The sequence below is a fragment of the Bos taurus genome, chromosome 2 (genome assembly GCF_002263795.3).
Source record: "Bos taurus isolate L1 Dominette 01449 registration number 42190680 breed Hereford chromosome 2, ARS-UCD2.0, whole genome shotgun sequence".
Lineage (NCBI taxonomy): Eukaryota > Metazoa > Chordata > Mammalia > Artiodactyla > Bovidae > Bos > Bos taurus.
In genome coordinates, this window is record NC_037329.1 from 124,585,720 (window position 1) to 124,607,774 (window position 22,055).

Here is a 22,055-nt window from a genome sequence, read left to right on the forward strand (position 1 = left end):
CCTGTGACTTGTAGGGAACTCTTCTGACAAGCTTAACTCCGAAGCTTTTTTTTTTAGGAAACCAAACAACACTGTAAGCACACTATCTCCCATAAAATGAATCTGTTTAAAATGAAGTCCATAAGCTAAGGAATGAAATGGAAGGCTGGCTCTGTAGTTTCCAAAAATGTTAAAGTCAAGCTGCATACAAAACAACACACTGCTGAATTCTAAATGTGAGGTGCAAACCTGACAAAAGAGAAAAACAGGAAAAACACATAGGTCATATCTCAACAAAATGCCACAACTATTTTTTTTAGAGACAGGAATCATTTAAAATCATTTTTTAATTTAGATATTAGCTTAGAAATGTTTCTAAAAAGAAAAAGGAGATACAAGTACCTTTAAAATGAAAAGAGGAAGATTTGTGTGCTATTCTGTTTATATATAAATTATCATATCACATTATTTTATATATTATATTGATGATAAGCCTACTTTGTAAGTCCCTTGGACTGCAAGGAGATCTAACCAGTCCATTCTAAAGGAAATCAGTCCTGAATATTCTTTGGAAGGACTGACGTTGAAACTGAAACTCCAATACTTTGGCCACCTGATGTAAAGAACTGACTCATTTGAAAAGACTCTGATGCTGGGAAAGATTGAAGGCAGGAGGAGAAGGGGACAACAGAGCATGAGGTGGTTAGATAGCATCACCGACTCAATGGACATGAGTTTGAGTAAATTCCAGAAGTTGGTGATGGACAGGGAGGCCTGGTGTGCTGCAGTCCACGGGGTCACAAAGAGTCAGACACGACTGAGCGACTGAACAGAACTACTTTATTAAGGCTTCTCAGGTGGCGCTAGTGGTAAAGAACCCACCTGCCAAAGCAGGAGACAATCCCTGGGTCAGGAAGGTCCCCTGGAGAAGAAGGAAATAGCAACCTACTCTACTATTCTGGAGAAACCCCATAGAAAGAGGAGCCTGGTGGGCTCCATGGGGTTGCAAAGAGTCAGACACAACTGAATCAACTGAGCAGGCACACAAGCTTACTTTAAAATATAGGCTTGTTTACCATATCTACTGCTGCTGCTGCTGCTAAGTCGCTTCAGTCGTGTCCGACTCTGTGTGACTCCATAGACGGCAGCCCATTAGGGGCCTCTGTCCCTGGGATTCTCCAGGCAAGAACACTGGAGTGGGGTGCCATTTTCTTCTCCATACCATATCTACTACTTCGACACAATAAATATGATTTGAGTGTTTAACAAACATTAAGGAAATGTCAGCTCTTAGACCACCAAGAAACGGAAGAGATGTAGAGAAGCCCACTTAAGAGATAAAACTTTCTTCTATTAGTTTAGTCTGTTTGTTGACAGCCAGAGTTTTCAAGTGTCCAACCAGTCAACTGGTGGAGTTCTTAGCTCTGAGCAGAATGGAACCCTAAGAGGTTTTCTTAATCTACCACCAGCCACCTTCTACCACAAGGGTTGCGCATACTGATGGGGCATTTAGGACCTAATCCTTTTAACAAACACCACTTCAAATTCAACCAGCTGGCCATATTAATGAAGCTCAAAGAAAACTCAAAACAAAACCAAAAGTTCCATCAAGTCCCTTTCACAAAGGGACATTCCCCCCACACTTCAAATTATTAATATGGAACATTCTTAAAGAGAACTGAAAACAGAAGGAATATACTGATAAACGACAAGCACAGATGGAAGCTCATGGCCAAAGGTACAAATGAGAAAGCATGGGTTATTACTGAGTAGTTAGTTCTTTTTTGACTGGAAAATACAAGTAATAAAGAGAATAAAGGTAGAAAGGTAGACCAGGGCCACACTATGTACAGACATACCTAAAAGACATTTGGTTATAAAACACTGGCATAAATGTTGGGAGAATTTTGGTGAGGTCTAAAGAGTCAGATCATTTATTGATATTTCTAAGCCTGAATTCAATTATACAAGGGGAAAAAAGTATAGTTTTGTTCTAGAAGAAAGAGGAATCAGAAGGTTAGCATGCTGCAGGTAAGTTCACTTTTAATAGTAACAAAGATATACCATACTTCAGTTTCCCCAGGGATATAAATAATGCTTATCTTTACCTTAATTATAATCTTGCTGTAGAACGCATTCTGAATTAGCACCTTGATATCAAGGCAATGTGATGCTCAGTGTTTATATTCACTTTTTAATCTGTCATTTATTGAGAGCTTATTGTGTACCATATATTGTTATGTACTCCACATGGATTATATTAATAACACCTCAAGAAACTATTTTATATAGCCAAAATTGGTCAGCTAGCAAAGAACTTATTGTTTCCAACTTACAGAGCAGGAAAATGAAGAGTATGTCAAGTTTCCCTAAAAAGTAAGAGTTAATGCTGCATAACAAAACTGAGATGAGAATTATATTGACAGCACTGGGTACAGTGTACATCCTCAAGAGAGTATAAATTCACTATAATAATATCCAAGATAGAAGACATCACCATTTCTTCCAATCTTCCCTAAAAACAGAACAGAATAGCAGCTGTGAAATCACACAGACTACTAAAAAAAAAAGAAAAGAAAAGCTCGGCATCTCTTAAAAAGAAAAAAACTAACTCCTAATCAGCAATACATGCCAAAAAACGACAAGTCTCCACAGACTAGTCATTTACGGTTGGGTACAGCTAGAGAAAAAAACAGGATGAGAGTCGCTATTCATGTGGCCAGAAATCAATCCCTCGGCAATTTGTTTCACGTGAGATCACTTTCACTCTCAAGAGAACGCTGGTTTCTGGGAAGAACAAACCTGTTTTGGCAAACCCCCACCAGGAATAACAGCCTGGCGATACATCTCGGTGGACAAGCCCAGATACTACCCTCTCCACAGGTAAAGGCAGCCCAGCGAGCAGGAGGAAATACGTCCAAGCCGACAGATGCACAAACTGAAAAAGGAGGTCACGAAGCTGGGAGTCGGTTTAACCCCTTGGTCTCTGGGACCCGGGAAGACTCAGTGGGAAAGCATAGAGACTTGGGGGTGGGGGGGGGGGGATTTTTTTTTTTTTTTAATGATATGGGTATCTGTGGCGGGAAGGCCTTCAAGTCCTTGCAGGCTCCCTCCACCCCTCACAACTGAGCCTGACTTCAGACCGCCCAGCTATCTCGTCACCGAGAAATCGCTCTGCGGCTGCACCCCACACCTTCACCACCCGAAACCTGCAACTCGCCCCCCACCTGCTTTCCTTCAAGGGCTCCTGCCCACTGTACCATGACTGCCTGACCAGACGGTACCGATCGCCCCCTCGTCAAAAATGCACCCGGAGCCTAACTTTTAAACGCTCCCCTCCAGCGCCACCCCGGCCTTATTTCCCCCTCAGGCCGACCGCGTCCCGGCTCCAAGCCTTCGGTCGCCGGCTTGCAGAGAGGGCTTTGCGGAGGCCGTGCAGCCCGCGCCCCCCGGCCCGGGCCTGCGGAGGGGCTGGAGACAAAGAGGCAGGGGCACCGCCGCGGCCTCCAGGACCGTCCCCTCGGGGACAGCTCCGAGCCCCCCACCCTCCTACCCCAGTTCCGCTCGCGCGCCGCCACAGCCTAGCCTCACCGGTGGTTCTGGGGCCCGGGCTCCTCGCGCCCGCCGCCGCAGCCGCCAGACGAACAATGGCAGGAGAAGGCGCGGGCGTCGGAGGCTCGGCCCTCTGCGGCTCGCTGGCCCTGCGGGCTGCAGGCGGACTGACTGACTGACTACTAACCCGCCGGCCGGAGGGAGGGAACGAGCGAACGAGCAAAGGGAGCGAGCGGGCGGCCCCGGCGCGCGCCCTCCCGCCTTCCCTCCGCGAGGCAAGGGCTGGCCCGGCCCGCAGCCAGCCCGCCCCGCGAGCCCCTCCCCCTCTGTTCGCCACAACATTGTAGTAAATTTCTATTGGACGGCGCCGGAGGGAAGGAGGGGGCCGGGCCCGCGGCCCGCCAGCCCATTGGCTAAGGCCGAGTTCTCGCTCCTCACGTTTTCCCCCGCCCTTCCCTAGGCCGGTAAAGAGAGGGGAGCGGAAGGGAAAAGAAGGGGAAAAGGCCAGGGGCTAGCCGCGTGTGCGCAAGCGCAGGTCGAACCGGCTCTCAGGTCCTTAAGTTCCCAGGGGCCCCGCGCTACCCACGTGGGGAACAGAGTAGCTAGTGCCCAAGACGAAGGTGACGCCCTTTCCCGCTCCTCTCCCCACCCCTTTACCCCCCAGGAGGGCCAGATAAGGGTCTGAGATTTGGAAGTTGCTCCCAAGCTAACCACGCTCGCTGGCTGTCCCCCAAATGCACCTACTGACCTTGGATAAGTCATTCAGTTTTTCCGGGCCTCGGTTTCCCCACCTACTAACTTGACATCTCTAGGCGCCATTCGAACCCTGACAATCGATGAGACTTTACCTCTCCTGGTAGCTGTGTTAAGACCTGAAATGGATGCTGAGTGTTGCGGCCACGCCAAGATTTTAGCTGTCTTCTGCATTTACGGGTCTCCTAATTTTGCTGTGGCACCCTCAAAATCGTGAGAACTTAGCTTCAGAAATCTGGTCTCCAGCTGAGCTTAGAATAGCTCTCACAATTGCCTGATGTGCCCGTTATTTCCTTTCATTAGCTTCAGAGGCCACTTGAACCTTCCACACTCCCTGCCAGGCTGGTGTCTAAACCAGGGAGCAGAAAGAAGGCTCAGTTTTAAGCATGGTAAGAGGTAAGAGAGTTCTGGTATTCCCATTTTAGAGATGAAGAAACCCAAGCAGAGAGGCTTAGACCTGCCAGGATAAGAAGCCAGGCAATCTGACATGGGAGCCTGTATATGCCAGCTAGGCTGTCTCCTTGTATCTAATCCTAGACCCCTCACAACTCAGCTTGGCCTCTAGAAACAGACTGCTGCTAAGTCGCTTCAGTCGTGTCCGACTCTGTGCGACCCCATAGACGGCAGCCCACCAGGCTCCCCCGTCCCTGGGATTCTCCAGGCAAGAACACTGCAGTGGGTTACCATTTCCTTCTCCAATGCCTGAAAATGAAAAGTGAAAGTGAAGTCGCTCAGTCGTGTCGGACTCTTAGCCACCCCATGGACTGCAGCCTACTAGGCTCCTCCATCCATGGGATTTTCCAGGCAAGAGTACTGGAGTGGGGTGCCATTGCCTTCTCCAAGAAACAGACTACTTGAATTCAATTCTCAGTCTCCCTGATTGTTTGGCCTACTCTGTGCTTGTTCCCAACCCATAAAAGGGGATAGTAACAAACTCCTACCTACCTCATAAGAGTTACTGTAAAAATTAAATGAGTTAAAATATGTAAATGGCTTAGCTCACAGTAAGATCTACCTAAGTGTTAATTATTCCTGCTATTTGGAGACTAAAATATTGACTGAGAGGCGTGGGGCTCGCTGACATAACAATAATATATTTGGTAAGCACTAAATTGTCAGCACTGAGCTGAGCACTTTACATGGTTACCTGTTTGAAACATCCTAAGAGACCCTTTAGGATCACCTGATTACCCTATCTAAAACAGCCTCCACTAACACATCCTTATTGGAGAAGGAAATGGCAACCCACTCCAGTATTCTTGCCTGGAGAATCTCAGGGACAGAGGAGCCTGGTGGGCTGCCGTCTGTGGGGTCGCACAGAGTCAGACACGACTGATGTGACTTAGTAGCAGCAGCAGCACACCCTTGCCATGCTTTAATTTTGCTTCATGGCACTTCTACCTGACTTTCTACTGTATACTTATCTGTTTGTCCCTCTCAATAAATTGCTGCAGTTTAGACTCACTAGATCACAAGCTCTGGGAGGGCAGGGACTTTGTCTTTTTGTTCATTCCCCAGAACAGTGCATACTCAATAAATATTTGCTGAATGAGTGAGTGAGTTATCCCCATGTTATATAAAAGGAAGCTGAGACTTAGGTGGCTTGGCCAAGGTCATTCTGTGTAGTAGGGTGAAGCACCTGTGCTTGAATATTCTGGTCCCCTGCCTCAGGTCTTCAGGTTCAGGGAGCTCTAGCTCTACCACCTATGTGCCTCAGAGGTCCCCTTCACCTGTCAGACCTGGAAATCTGGTGCCATGAAGGATAAATCCTGAAGATCAATCACAAGACAGCTAGCCACTACCATCCCCGTGTTATCCAGCAAATACAGATTCATGAAAACCAATATTCTCTATGCCATGAACTGCTAGGCAAGGATAATAGTTTCTGTTTAAAGAGGCTTGGTTGGAGTGGGTAATATTTAATAATCATCACCCTGAAAAAAAAAAGTGGGGTTCTCAGACTAGAAGAAAACAGCGGAACATAAGGCAGATGTAAACCACTCAAATTTAGACTGCCGTGTGACACCACATCAAAAACTGTTGGCGCAGGCTTTAGAATCTTAAAATATTTAAGTCCAGTCCTGGCTTTTAATTCTTAGACTGGAGATGAAAGGGCTTTGGAAACTGTAAAGTACTATCCACACATGAGGGATTTTTGTTAATTAGTTAGGTATACACCATAGCTTGTTAGGCTAAGTGCCAGATCCTTGGGCATAACTGGGCCTAACACATAGTACAGAATGAGAAGAAAAATCATGCCCAATCAAAGGCAGAGAAACTACTCTAACTCCTGTGCCCATCTGCCCTCTCAGGAGAGGCCTCTGCAAACCAGACATCTGGTCCCAGCTCACCCCACAGAGGCTGCCTTTGAGTACAGGGTAAAAGGTCCCAAGCACCATCTCTGAAGCTAATTTCCTTGGAAGAAACTCAGCTCCCTCCTCCCTCCCTGTCCTATGCTCACACCTGGGTGGCGGCTGTGCCACGCTCCAAGCCCCAAGACGGGGTCTCTAGCGGCCATCTCTATGCCGCCTGCCAGCTGAGCCCGTTGCTGCCTCCCCCACCATCCCTCCTGTTTCAGGCCCTGCAAGCCGCCTCTCAGCCCCTGAGCGGTCAAGGGCACTAAGGGGAAAAAGAAAAAAGACGGCATGAAAGGGTCCTAATCCTTCCCCATTACAAACTGAGCTCCAGCAAAAAAGCAACACCAGCTGCACAGAAGAGGGTGAAATTAAACGGTGAAATTAGGTGGTGACCACTGAGGAAGGCCAGGGAGGGGAGATGGGGCCTCCGATGACCTGGAAGAGATGAGATTGGAAGAAAGCAGGGGTAGGTGGGGGAACAGTTGGAGACTGAACCATTCCCAAATCTGGGACGTGGGTGGATTAGGGACACAGCTGGCCTGAAGCCCCAGTGATAGGGCTCATGGAAAGCATTTGTTGGTTATGGGGGTAGCAAGAGATGAAGAAGGCTTTGAAAAGCTGGGCCCACCAGCAAAGTGTTCTGAACAGTCACTACTGAATAAAAACCAACCCTGGTACCAAAAGTACATGAAGAGTAGAGCTTTCCATACGGCCCCTGATAATAGAATTGAAGTCATTTTATAGCTTTTAAACACAAATTATAAACAAGCTATAACAAGGCAGAAAAACTGCTATTTTTACAATGATATGCCTTTCTAGGGGATTACTTTTAGTAGTACTTGCATTGTTCACAAAAAAATAGTCAAATAATTTAAAAATTTTAATCAGCATAAAGCCATCAATCAGAAATAACTACCATCAATATCTTAGTGAAAGATTTCCCTTCTAGTACCTCTCCTATCATATACTTTTTTGTATATATATATTAAGTCACATGAAATTGCTGATTTTATAAGTTATTAGCAATTGCATATGGTTCGGCCTAATGCTTTTTTAAAATTTAGATCGTATTGTTTCAGAACCAACTTTTTTTCCTCCTAATAATATATTATGACACCCACAGTGCCCTCAAGTGGATGTACCATAATTTAATTAAATTTAAATGTTAATCATTTAGGTTATTTCCCCTTTTTCTCTCTTTTTACTTTTTTCTTTTTTCTCTTTTTTCTTTTCTCATTTTTTTCTTCTTTCTCTTTTTCTGTTTTCCCATTTGTCTCTCTTAATACTTGACAAATATCCTTTTTATATCTAAATTATACCCATGATTATTTTTTAGAATGCATTGACTGCAACATATGTATATATATTTTTTAGTTACAGCATACAAAGCTGCCTGTGCTAGCCTTTGTCAAGAGAAAAGCAAAAGAAATCAGCAAATGCAATGAAAGACAACATCTTAAATGAATACTCTTACATATTTGAAAACACAGAGCATGTTTTGACCCCTCTGATAGAATGCACTTTGCTTACAAAAACTGTGTTAAGCTCTGTTTTAGAGAGTTCTCTGTGCATAGTAAAAGAAAAAAAAAACAGTAAATATGATTAAAATACATATATTGGAGTTGGCAAGTTATGTCCTTTCTTCTATGAAGACACTCCAAGAAACAAGGGGCAAAAGGGAAGGAAATTGAAATTGTAAAAGAGATTCCAGTGGACAGTCACTGAGGTATTCTTTAGGCCTCCAGATTCACAAAATGTAGAACTAGATAGGCCCTCAGAGATCAACAAGCCCAAGCTACATGTAAACAATTTGGAAAAGGAGTCCAGAAACTGGAAGAGGCTTGCCTGAAGTCACACAGCACAGGGGTGGCAGAGTCCAAACCAGGACTCAAGTTTTCTGACCCCTACTACAGATTCTGTTCACTTCCTTCTTATAAGTCCAGCTCATTCCTCTTCTGAAGTTGGAGGCCACAATAAATTGTACAGCCATAAAACCTAGGACTATCTGAGCCAGAAGGGAAATAACTTATTATTAAAAATAATGACCATTATATTTATTAGATATTTACTATGTGCCAGGCACATACTGAGTACTTTATATGCATTAATGCACTTAGCCTCATAGCACCCCTGAAAAGTGTTATTAGCCTCAATTATAGTCTAAGAAACTACAGTCTAGAAACATTAGATGATTTGTACCATGTCACACAGCTTTAACTAAATCTGTCTTCTACCTCTGTCCTCTGCTACACACGGCTTTCATGTCACTCTCAAGAAAGCACTTTGGAAATTAGATGAAGGAGCAACATCAACGTCTGTCCCAAAACCCCAGGGAAAGGCTGCTGCGGCTGCTTCTGACTGGAGCCCTGGGACATTTAAAGAGGGACCCAGGGATCTGACCTCCCACGACCCTTCCAATCCCCTTCTCTCACCAGCTGGACTGAGCCTAATGGCCCTGATCCAGCCAAGCTTCCAGCTCACTCAACCTTAACCCACTAATTCTCTCTCTCTCAGGCAGGGAACCCTCCAGGCCCAGAGGGTTTCCCAAGAAACATGGGGACAGGCTCAGTGCCACCAGCTAGCTGAGCCCCTTCTAAACCTGCTGAAGTCAGCCTGCCCCAACCCTCCCTTGGGAGAGGGCAGAGGAGGAGCTATGATGAAGCAGGAAGGAACTGGGGGCCAGGCTTGACTTGCCCTAAGATCCTCCAAAGTTGCTGAAGCAGGACAGTTCCTGAACTGTCTGTCCTGCATTCAGCTAGTCTCCATTTCTAAGCCTTCCAGTGACTGAAGTTTTTCCGTGGGGGAAAAAAGAGAGAAATCACTACAAATAAGCTCCAGCCTTAGCTCTGCAGTAAGTTCACTGTGTGGCTCTGGGCAAGTCACTTACCCTCTCTCTTAGCACAGGCTGCCTTAACAAAATGCCATAGACTGGGTGGCTTAGGCAATAGAAATTTATGTTCTCACAGTTCTGGAGTCTGAAGTCCAAGATCAGGTGCCACCCTGGTTAGATTCCAGTAAGAGCTTTCTTCCTGGTTTGTAGACAGCCACCTCTTCTCAGCCCCCCACATGGCAGAGAGACGGGGAGCTTGCTGGTGTCTCTTCTCACAGGGACACTAATCTCATCATGAGGGCCCCTCCTCATGACCTCGTCTAACCCTAATCGCCTCCCAAAGGCCCTGTCTCCAAATACCATCACATTGGGATTAAGGCTTCAACGTGAATTTTGAACAGGACACAAATATTTATCCATTACACCCTCTCTGGGCTCCCATTTCCACATCAATCAAACGGAGGTGCCTATCCAGGATGTCACAGTGTAGCAAGAAGGATCAATTATGTAGGAGGTGCAAAGGGTTTTTCAGATGACAGGCCCACATCTGCACTGAGTATGAGTTATATTGTTTATTTTTATTTTATTCTGCTGTCAACCAAGCAAGGAAAAAACTCTCAATCCCAAGGCAAAAGCCTCCCTGGAATTGAGGACACACTGGTCCCCCTTTCCTCAGCCCGCAGACATTTATTGAGCACCTCCTGTGTGTGGGCACTGGGGACCATGGAATGAATGAGGTGAGTCCAGCAGCCCCAAGAACAGACATCCTCCTCCTCATCCCATATTTGGCTGATGGCAAGAAGAGGTAAAAGGATCGGGGGCTTTTGAGGTAGGCAGACCTGGGTTTAAATCAAGGCTCCACCAGGGACTTCCCTGGTGGCCCAGTGGCTAGGACTCCACACTCCCAGTACAAAGGGCCCAGGTTTGATCCCTGGTCAGGGAATTAAATCCCACACGCTGCAACTACAGATCCCACATGCCACAACTAAGATCTGGTGCAGCCAAATTTAAATATATACATTTAATCCTTATTAAAAACAAAACAATAGCTCCAGCACTAAGATGCTATGTGAGTTCAGGCGAGTCACCACTCCTCTTCCTTATCTATAAAATGGGGATGACACGTGCCAACCATTGTACCAAGTACTTTTTATGCAACATGTCACTGAACCTTTCCAACAGCCTCTGGAGGAAGGTATGACTATAATGCCCATTTTACAGATAAGGAAATAAGAGTCTCAGAAGTGAAAAACTTCCCCAAGATCACCCAGGTAGTAAGGGTCAGAATTAGAATTCAAACCCACATCTGCCTGGCTTTATTGCTGGTGCTCTTACAGCTTACAGATTGTTTGCATTCCTGTAATGGTCATTACAATAATACCAGTGTACAGAGCACTCTCTGTGTGCCCAGATCCTTTACCTGCATTCTCTGATTTAGTTCTCACAGCCCTATGGAGTGGGTACTATTTTAACCCCATTCTTTAGCTTTGGGAACCGAAGTCAGAGAGGTGAAGCAATTTGCCTAGTGTCACACAAGCTTCCCTGATAGCTCAGTTCGCAAAGAATCCGCCTGCAATGCAGGAGACCCCAGTTCGATTCTTGGGTGGCTTGATTCCTGGGTTGGGGAGACCCCTGGAGAAGGGATAGGCTACCCACTTCAGTATTCTTGGGCTTCCCTTGTGTCTCAGCTGGTAGAGAACCTGCCCCCAATGTGGGAGACCTGGGTTTGATCCCTGGGTTGGGAAGATCCCCTGGAGAAGGGATAGGCTATCCACTCCAGTATTCTGGCCTGGAGAATTCCATGGACTGTATAGTCCATGGGGTCACAGAGTCGGACATGACTGAGCCACCTTCACTTTCACACAGCTAAGGAGAGGTATAGTCGGGAAGCCAAGTATGTCTGATTCTAGAACCCTATCCTTGCCCACTACACTATCCTGCCTCTCTTTCCCAGTGAAGCCATGTAGGTGTCTTTATCTGTTTATCTCTGGACGAGAAAGCTGAAGCCCCACAAAAGTTAACAAAAAGCCTATGGGGACCCAACAACTCAGCTAGCAGCTAAGCAGGGACTTGAACTCAGGCTCCTGAGTCTTAAACACTGGATTATTTCCTTTACCCATAATACCAGAATCCTGGGCATCAGAAAATGCCTCTATGGGACTTCGCTGGTGGTCCACTGGTTAGGAATCTACCTGCCAATGCGGGGGATATGGGTTTGGTCCGTGGTCCAGGAAGATTCCACATACTTCAGGGCAATCAAGTCCGTGTGCCATCACTACTGAGCCCACACACCCTGGAACCTGTGCTCACAACAGGCGAAGCCACTGCAGTGAGAAGCCTGAGCACCGAAACTAGAGCGTAGCCCCCGCTTGCCAGAACCAGAGAAACCTGTGTGTAGCAACAAAGCCCCAGAGCAGTCAAAAAGAACTTTAAAAAATTTTTTTAAATTTTTTTTAAAGAAAGAAAATCCCCCTGTGAGCTAGACCTTTGGAAACCACACCCAGCTTCTCCAGGGGCAAGGGGATCCCTTCTGAACCAAGCCAGGCATGGAGAACCAAAGGTGTAAGGGAGAAGAAACTTTCCAGAACACTGCTTGGAAAAGACAGCAATTAAACTAGTTATGCAGCTGCCCTTAGCTTTGGGCACCTCTGCCTTGGTCTCTCTAAGCCATGGACCCATAGCTGGAAGTGGGGGGTTATAGAGGAAGCTGCTCCAGGCCTGGGGCCCCACTGGCCAGCACAGCTGTCTGCTGTGATTTCTGCTGAGAAACAAAAAGCTCAATCCTCTAGGCCTAAGTGCTAATTACCAATAATGACATAATAACCATGTGGGCCCAACAGCCAAACAGTCCCAACTAGAAATTCTGCATAGCTCAGACTTAGGAACAAAAGATCTGGGCACTCCAACGGAAACTGATGCCCTGGCAGAAAATGTCAGAAGCTAAAGGGCTTCAGGATTGACCCAACCAAAGTATTATCTGGCAAATGGAGAGAATGATGACCACTCAAGCAATTATTTATTAATTTATTGTGTTTGTGTGTATGTATGCATGCTCAGATTAGTGCTAGAGAAGAAAGCTTCATTTATTCATTAATTCACTCCACAAGGACCTCCCTGGTGGGCTAATGGTTGAGAGTCCACCTTCCACGCAGGTGTTTGATCCCTGATCTGGGAAGAGTCCATATACCACAGACCAACTAAGCACATGTGCCACAGCTACTGAGCCAGCGTTCTCAACCCTGTGCTCCGCAACAAGAGAAGCCCTCACAAAGAGAAACCCGTGCACCGTATCCAGCCCCTGCTTGCTGCAACTAGAGAAAGCCTGTGAACAGCAACAAGGACCCAGCACAGTAAAAAATAACTTAATTAATTTTTAAAAATTCACTCCACAAATATTTGTTGAGCACCTACTATGTACCACAGACTCTTCTAGGTACAGGAGATATGACAATGAACAAGACAGACAAATATCACCATCATCTCTGAGCTTACATGCCAGTGAGGGGAGTCAAACAATAAGCAGATACTCCATAAAATATTGTAGGTCAAAGAATGGTAAGAGATGTGGATAAAAATAAGCCAGGAGGGAGGAGAGGGAGTGTTGGCATTGCAGTGTCACACTGTTAAACAGAGCTGTCTGGAAAGGCCTTACTGAGCAGGTGACATTTAAACAAAAAAATTAAGAAGATGAGAGAACAAGTTATGGAAGGATCTGGGGTAGGTGTTCCAGGTTGAAGGGCCAGCAAGTGCAAAGGCCCTGGGGTTGGCGGTGTGGCTGGTAGATTCAAGGACTTGCCACCTGAGATCAAACCTCCAAGTCGTTAACAGAAATAGGAAAGAAAAGGCATCAGCTAGACTGATCACCTACTGTATACTTGGGCTCTCTTACACCTTAGGACAGTTCTGGAGGTAAGGATAATGCTCATTTGTCTCACTGCTTTACGGTTGAGGAAACAAGACCCAAAGAAGAGAGGTAATGATCCCACAGAGGCTTCCCAGGCGGTGCAGTGGTAAAAGATACACCAGCCAGTGCAGGAGACTCAAGAGATATGGGTTCGATCCCTGGGTTGGGAAGATGCCCTGGAATAGGAAATGGCAGCCCACTCCAGTATTCTTGCCTGGAAAATTCCATGGTCCCAGGAGCCTGGCGGGCTACAGTCAACGGGGTCACAAGAGTTGGACACGACAAGCACACACACACACAGTGAGCCCACGCCACACCACTAGAACAGGCAGGTCTGCTTGCCTCCGGTTTTCTCCAGCCTCCCTGCTGCTCTTCTCTGTGCCCCGCCTGGGCGAATCTAAGTATGTCTGTGTTGAGTGAATGAACAGATGGGTGAATCCTGCACATTCTCAAGCCCTGCCTTCTTCATGAACTGCTCCCTAACTGGCCTTGGCTGATTTCTTCTTGCCTCTGCTAATCTCAGAATGACAACAATAACAGTCATTTCAGTGTGCCTGCTATGGAAGGAGTACTCTACCTGAATTATCTAATTTAGCCCTTAACCCATGAGAAGCTGCTAATATTTTTCCCATTTTACAGGTGAGAAAACTGAGGGAGAACACCTTGCTAGGGGCCCCATGGCTGGTCAGTGGTGAAGCTGCAATCTAAACGGAGCTCTCTCTTGGCCCCCAAATCCCTTCTTTTAATCCTGTAGTGTTAGTAGAAACCTCTGACATCAATCCATCCCCTTCCTTTTATAAATCAAAAAAAGGCTCCAAGAGGGTGTGGGGAAGGGACGCCGCCCTCCAGCCCCCAGTGTAGCGGTCCTTCCACTCCACCAGATTTGGGGCCTGGACCAGGTCTGCCCTTCGAGACCTATCTCGCAGCCTCTGCGAAAGTCTTCATGTCGCCTTAGCTCCCTGAAGACAGTGCCAGAGAGCTCAGAAGCCACCTCTGCCCCTGAGCCCTCAACTGTCCCCACAGTAATAAAACCAGCCAAGGCCTGGGTGACGCAAGACCCTCCCGACTCTGCTTTTCCCAAGCACTTGCAGTGGCGATGGAGCAGAGGAGGCTGCAGAAGGGCAACTCTGTCCTCGTGTGACTCCTGGAAGAGAGGCCGTGCTAGGCATGGTGCCAGGAGGGCAGAGACGGGCCAGGGGCAGAGGCCAAAATCAGGCCAAGGGTGAGGCTAGAGTGTTCCAGCCAACCAGGAAGGGGGAAGTGGGGGTGTGGGGGGGGGGGGCATGCTGAGCCTCTGACTTTGAAACCAGTCTACTGGATGTCATCTGTTCAACAAGAAACTATCGACTACTCCAAGTCCCTAGATTGAGACGTTCTCAGAGGCAGCAGTTATCACAGTTGCTATAACAGCTGTCACAGCAGCAATCACAGTTGCTCCCTACCACTGGGAATTCCCAGGTGGCTTGGTGGCAAAGAATCCACCTGCCGATGCAGGAGATGCGGGTTCGATCCCTGGGTGGGGAAGATCCCCTGGAGAAGGAAATGGCAACCCACTCCAGTATTCTTGCCTAGGAAATCCCATGGACAGAGGAGCCTCGGGGACTATAGTCCATCGGGTCGCAAGAGTCAGACATGACTAAGCAACTGAGCACACACACACACACACACACACACACACACACACAATGATCCCGTATCAGTGAGCGACTAAACAACAACCTACCATTGAGGCCTCATTGTGCTGAGCCCCGGACTGAGTGCTCTATTCACCTTACTGCCAGTCCTCACAGTAAAGTCACCCCGTTCCACAGCAGAGGAAAGCGAGGCTCAGGGCGGTGCCATAATAGCCAGCATCACAAGCATTCACAGGACAGTGCAAAACAGGTCCGGAGACCTACGTTCCTGCTGTGTGACCCTGCGCCATCAGCCGCCTACTCTGATCTGAGTTTCCCACATCTGTACCAAAAGAGACTTGGTCACCAGCCTCTGCTGTAAAATCCAAGAGACTCAGGGATCCAGTTCCACCCAGACTACGGGGCCACCCACAGATAACAGGACATGACATTTGCTCCTCTCCCAATCACACAGAAAAAAAAAAGGGCCTGATTATCAGCTTGCAGGGGAAAAAAATTAAGCTACATATTTTCAAAATTTCAGTCCCCTTTTCAGGGCTGCTGCTGCTTTTGGCCTCTAGTCTGGGAGGAGCTTCCTGGGTGGGGAGCTGGGAAGAGTCCAGGCCTTAAGACCACATGTCCTAGAGCCTGAGGCCAAGGGGGGCAAGGGACAGGAGGGAACATGCTCGGCTGAGGGCCAGGACCCCTCTGGAGATATGGGGCTGTTTCTTAATCCTTTCCTTCCTTTGTTGGCCAGTGCTGGCTGCCAGGAGAGGCAAGGGAAGCAGTGGGCAGAACCAGGGAGACCAAGAAGTCCAAATCATCATGATTTCAGTAAAGCTGCCTTTGACGGGGGCCTATGACATTCAGACACCATACAAGGCCATTTGTGGGGCTTACCTCATTGAAGCCTCCACCCTTCCCTGTGAGGAAGACCACTGTCCCCATTTCACTGAAGTGGAAACTGAGGTTCAGGGAGGGCAAAACAACCCATAAGTGGCAGAGCCAGCAGGGACCCCAGTTTGTTGACTCCTGAGAGAGGCAGCTGCTGGGTGTGACAAGAGTTGGGGTGAGAGGAACAAGGAGGGAAGCTGGAGGGTGGGTGGGGAGAGGGCACAGTGGAAAGGGCCCTGGCAGTCTCGGGGGGTGGGGGGGCGGGGCCAGCAGTTACGAAGGCGCAGGAAGAAAAGGGTACCAAGTGTGGGATCTGGGCCTGCCTCCCTGTCCAGCCTCATCGAAATCAGCGCCGACCTCTCCCTTCCTGCTCCGGCCATACCAAACTAGGTACTTAGGACCTGAGCACATGGGGTAGGTTCGAGCCTTCACACATGCTGTTCCCTGTGCCTAAGAGTCTGTTCCCTCCACTGCCTACCTAGAGAGCTCTTATTCATCCTTCAAATCCCAGCTGAGCTATCTCTCCCCCTGATGCCCAGTGTTAACCACCTGCTGGTCTGGGCTCAGTCACTTCATGCTTCCTGAAGGGGAGGAACCTCCTCTCTGCATCATCTTTGTGCCCCGCTAGAACCTGGTACACAGTCTATGCTCGATAGATGTTTGTTGTCTCTGCTTGTATTTTCTCATTGAAACACTGAGGCAAGCAAAACAGGTTTTCTTTTCTTGAAAAGTTTATTACTTTTCACTTTTTTTTTCCCCTTTGGCCTCACCTCACAGCATGCGGAACTTCCCCAACCGACTGACCGGGGATCAGACCATGCCCTCTGCAGTGGAAGCACAGAATCTTAACCGCTGGACCACCAGGGAAGCCCCCAAAACAGGTTTTCTCATCCACACTTCCAAGGCGAGGACAACAGGGCAAGAGAGGAGGTGATTTCCAGGAGCCACACAGACATCAATGGCATTGGCAAGGCTAGAACCCAAGGCTTGTCTGCATCTCACAGCCCCACCCGGCCTCCACCCCCAAAGAGCTCCCATCCCTGCCAGAGTCACCACAGGGGACCCCTAAGGCAGGAGGAGGGGAATAGGCCCTGGGGAACTGAGGCAGAAGGTGCCAGGAGCAGACAAGGGGCTTTTACCCCCTGACCCAGCTGTGTCCCTCAGCAGAGACTCCAGCAGGTCCCATCACCCCCTGACCTAAGACATCACCCTCACCTCTGTCCCCTCCTGCCTGCCCACAGGGGTCCTTTGACGCCCTGCAGGCTCTGGTTCTGCTTCCTGGACAGAGCTCACAACCACCCATGGTGCGTGTTCCCCGCTCCCCAGCTCAGTCCCAGGCCCCATATCTCAGCACCGCTCACCTGGAGAGTTGCCCTGCCCCTTCCCTCCTGTCTGTGTCCACACCCAGTGATCCAAATGCAATACAAGCCTGACCACCCCCTTCCCCAGCTTCATGTCCAATGGCCCCCATGGCCTCCACGTCAAGTCCCCTAACTCCCCTGAACCTGTCTCTCCAGCCGTGTTCCCCCAAGTGCAGGTCACGGCTCTGTACATAGCCAAGCAATTCCTTCCACTAGGATGGCTCTTTCTCCTTGTCTTTGCCTGAAGAGACAGTCGCAGGCCACACTTTGCATCCATCAGAGGTGGAGCTGGTAGTTCCCGTTTCCTCCTCCCCAGCCAGGCTCCGACATCCTCAGGGCAGGAGACAGTGGGGGCAGAGATGACACAGATTCACCTCTGTGCCCCATGCCCAGCACGGGGCCAGGCACAGAGTGGGTGTAAGTGAAAGCAGACAGATAGGAAAGGAAGGGACATTCTTACTTCCAAGAGGCCTCCTCCCTTCCCACATGTGGGCGCCTTTCAGAACCTGTTAGATTAGTGACTACCTACCCATCCCCAGCGGGTTCCTCCCAGGCCTGGTCTCCACTGTCTCAAGAGGGATGTTTTTGTAATCCCAAAATAACACTCATAATTATAACTATAATAACAATAATTGCTATCATTGAGTACTCACCGTGTGCCTTATGTACACTATTTAATCCTCATAAGAATTCTTAAAAGGTAGGCAGGTTATTTCTTTATTCTCATTTTACAGATAAGGACAGTATGGTTCTAAAGGGTTAAATGTCTTGCCCAAGGTCACAGAAAGAAAAGCAACAGAAAGCAATAGATCCAGGATTCAAAGCCATGTCTATCTGACTCTCGACTGCCACGCTATCAGGGCTTTGGCTTTCTGTTCTCTCCTTTCAATACTTTTGGAGCACCAGACTGGGTGGGGGTGCCGTGTGTGTGTGTGTGTGTGTGTGCGCGCGCGTGCGTGCAGCAAAGAGTCCAGCAGCCCCCACCAACCCTGTGCTGGGCGATGGAGACAGACAGAAAAGACTCAGACCCAGCCTCTACCTTCGTGGGGCAGGTGAGTTACACACAAAGAACTGTGGCCATGGGGTGAGCAGACTTGGGTCTGAGCCCCAACTCTACCCCCAAATAACTCTGTGACTCTGTAACTCACTTGCTTTACTCAGCACCAATTACATCATCCATAAAGTAGGGGCCATAATGCCTACCTCATAGGGTCACTGGGAGGACTAGATGAAATAATGTGTCTGAAATAACATATAACAACCAGCCCAGCATATTAAAAAATCCAATAAGCAGCAATAGTACATATGAGGACTCGAATCTCAGAATCCCCAGGCCAAGGTAGGATGCAATTCTCCAGGCTCCCTCACTGGAGCCTCCTCAGCCAGGGCCAAACACTAACAGTGAGGATAGTCCCTGCTCCACCCCGTTTGCTCATTGAATAATCCTTTGAGGGAAGTATGTTTTACTCACCCTATTTTAACAGGTGAGGTAACCAAGGCCCAGAGATGGTGGGTTATTGAATCAAGTCACACAACCAAAAAAAAATGGCAGAGCTGAGTCCTCCATTCAGCTACTTCCACACTGGGCAGAAGCCAGCCCTTATCCCTGGACCCTGGCCAGCCTGCTGGGGAGTCTGGGGCTCCTGACTCCTAGATTCTAGTTCCTCCTGGGTGTGAAGTTAAAAGTAGGAGAAAGGAGCCCAAAAGAGGAACCCTTTACTTTGTCCCCTCCCAGAATGAGCCCAGGGTGGGGAGGAAACCAGCAGTTACCAAGCAGGGCCTTGTGCCCAGCACTTCTCACTAGCTCTTCCCGCTGCCCACGTGGGGCAGGTGTTAGGATATGCATGTCTCTGATGAAGTCTCCAGGACTCAGAGAGGGTTGTGTCTTGTCCGAGGTCACACAGCTAGGAAACTGGCAGTCTTGGGAGGCAGAGTCCCTCCTCATCCCTCCCGCCTTCAGCCCTAGACCTCCCCAGCAAGCAGCCCCACCCTGCTGATGAAATCCAGAAGCTCCATCACTCCTTCCCCAGACCTAAGCAGAGGGCCCTGAGTCTAGCTGCCTAGGCCACTATCTCTGCTCCCTGATGCCTGCTTGGTACTTGACCATGCTCAGTTCAAAGGACTCAGGGCTCACTTAACAGAGACCTGACCCCAAGGAATTCACCATCTTGGGAGCAAAGCGAGGACTCGTGTTCACTGAGCCCCTATAACGCTGGGCACTTCACATGTGTTAGCCTTTTAATCCAATACAAAGCACATTGATGGGTGCACCGTGACTCCGAATTTATATGTGCTTTCATTCAGAAATATTCACTGCACATCTACTACAAGCCATTCTATCCTCAGTGCTGGGGGACAGCAGTGAGCAGGAGAACAAACATCCCGGCCCCTTGTGGGGTTCACAGGAATAAAACAACAAACATGCTTGTATCAGGCAAGTGTGAATATTCCCACCTCACAGAGGCAAAACTGAGACGCAAAGAGCCACCTAGCTTGCACATGGCAGAATGAGGATTCTAGTCCAGGCCAATCTGCCCCAGAGACCTTTGCATTGTGTCACGTGACCCCAAAATCACCACATCAGCATGCCAGGCATCCGGCGAGAAGTCAGCTGGTTGCGACAGGATCCTAACTTCAGAGTTAGGACCCTCCCTCGTCTCTTCCTCCCCAACCCCAGGCCTCCCTTTATACTTCCCAGTGGCCATTCCTTAGGAGAACCAGTACTCACCCAGAAGCAGCCACAGGATCCCGCAGCCGTCAGGGAGAAGCCATGGAGCCATCGCCACGGTGACACATGGAAAGAAAAAACAGCAGTGAGACACAGTACAGCCAGCAAATGCATCTTCGGGGTCCCTCCTCGGCCTGAGCGTGGGCCCAGGGGAACCCTGCCCTCCCTATGACTCAGGGGTTCTTTGGCACAGATACCACCTTAGTCAGAAATCTGATAATCTACCTTGAGCTCACGAGCTCTCCCAGGGCCCAGCCCACTGGAAGCAGCAGGATCCCTGTGCACAAACATTAGCTGAGCACCTACTGTGTGCCAGGTGTCAGTCCTTGCCCTCATGGAACCTACAGTCAGTGAGGAGGCAATCTTACAATAACTGAATTGCAATTGTGATGAGCGCTTCAACGAGGAGACTTGAGAACTTGGCTCCGTACCCTGGCTCTACGACATACTAGCTTTGTGATACCAGGCCCATTTCTTCATTTCCTTGCACCTCAGTTATTCTTCTGTAAAATGGGGAAAGTATTGGTACCCACCTCCAGGGCTGTTGTGAAGATTGAGTTAATATATGTAAAACATTTTGAAGAACGCTTGGCACACAGTAACAGAGGAAACTCTTCAGAAATGTTAGCTACTGTTACCATAGGGAGCTGTAGGCGTGGGTTTCAGAGACCTCTAGTGTGGGTCAGGCCACCACTGACCTGAGAAGGTAGAGATGAAAAGAGATGAGAGGTGAAGCTCTGAGCCCAGTGCCTGGTGTACGGTAACTAATTCCTCAATAAATAGTGGTGACATTTATTGGTGACATAAATAGGACTGTTCTCCAGTGCAACCCCAGGATAAAGCATCCCTGCAGAGCTGCTGTCAGAAATGCTCCCTCCCCACAAACATGCACCTAGAACTACAGCTTTGAACTGAAAAATAACCAGCCTTCTCACCTGATTCCACAAACGCCTCTTCTCCTTTGACCTTCCCAGTGACCAAGGAAGTGGACAAAGACAGAATGATTACTATTCCCGTTTTACAGATGAAGACAGTGAGGTGATGGAACTCTTCTCTGTGTGTTCTTGGGCCCTCATTTCACATCTCCAAACCGAGTTAAGTGGTTGAGCCAAGAGTCCAGCTGGCACCTGCCTGGATTTTGCTCTCCCTTCCATTTCCCCTTCAGTCTCTGCAATACTATGTGTCCAGTCCCAAACAAGCCTTTGAACATCTCCAGCTTCAGTCCCTTCCTCTGAAATCTCGAATCATAATTAGAACTGCAGCCTCCTGAGCACTTACTGTGCATGGCACTCTGTGCCAAGCCTTTCAAATGTCAAACAGCCAGCCCAGGATCCAAGCTCTCCCTCCACAGGCTCAGTCACTGCTACCTGACCCCTCCTCTAACCCTTGACCCCATTGCCAACTTCAGCCACTCACCCACAGGCCAAGGAATGTCTGCACTCAACGACTCCAAACCCATGCTTCACTGATGGAGAAACTGAGGCCCAAATTGGCCACATACCCCAGGGTGCCTTTCATGCCTAGCTCTTGCACTGAGCATAGTCAGGCGGGGCTGGCCCTTTGGAGAAGTTCCCTGTGAGGCCCTGACCCACAGTTGCTCTTTCTCTTCCTTACTCCCACCCCCGCCCCCGTTCATTGGGCCCAGAGTGCACCCACACAGCCTGTCCCCCACCTCCCTAGCTTGAACATCTCAGAGCTGTGAGCTCACCCAGCAGGGGTCAGGCAGGTTCTGCAAGTAAGGGTTAAGTAATGCAGGCACCTCAGTACCTACTGGGTAGAGTCACCCTCTTGTAGCTGAATCTGGGCTTTGGAGTCAGACAGACCTGGCTTAGAATCCCCAACCACTTCCTAGTTATGTGACTCTGCTCAAGTCAATTCACCTCCCTGAATAGGGATAATACCTATTCCCTCATGAGGATGTTGGGATTATGAGAAATACATAATGTTGCATATGAAAGGCTTGGCACAACACACCCTGCATAAGTGCTCAAGAGGCTACAGTTCTATGATTCAAGAACACAGGCCAAGAACAGGACTTGAGTGCCCATTACACTCAACTTTGCCCTTTATCCCCATTCTCTCCC

General features: G+C 48.6%; 1 protein-coding gene across 29 annotated transcripts in view; it reads right to left on the bottom strand.

Moving 5' to 3' along the window:
• The window catches only part of EPB41 (erythrocyte membrane protein band 4.1), a 181,580-nt gene that overhangs the window by 156,508 nt on the left and 3,017 nt on the right, over nt 1-22,055 (bottom strand). For 15 of the 29 annotated variants that reach the window (XM_024998684.2, XM_024998611.2, XM_059891587.1 and 12 more), the window contains exon 1: nt 3,571-3,808. The exons of 10 other annotated variants lie outside the window; for them this stretch is intronic. The gene's annotated coding sequence lies outside the window, so the exon portion shown is untranslated. Of the gene's footprint in view, nt 1-3,570; nt 3,818-20,906; nt 20,938-22,055 lie in introns of those variants that run through there. 4 more of the 29 variants (NM_001428123.1, NM_001428120.1, NM_001428122.1 and 1 more) reach the window with 2 other exon arrangements.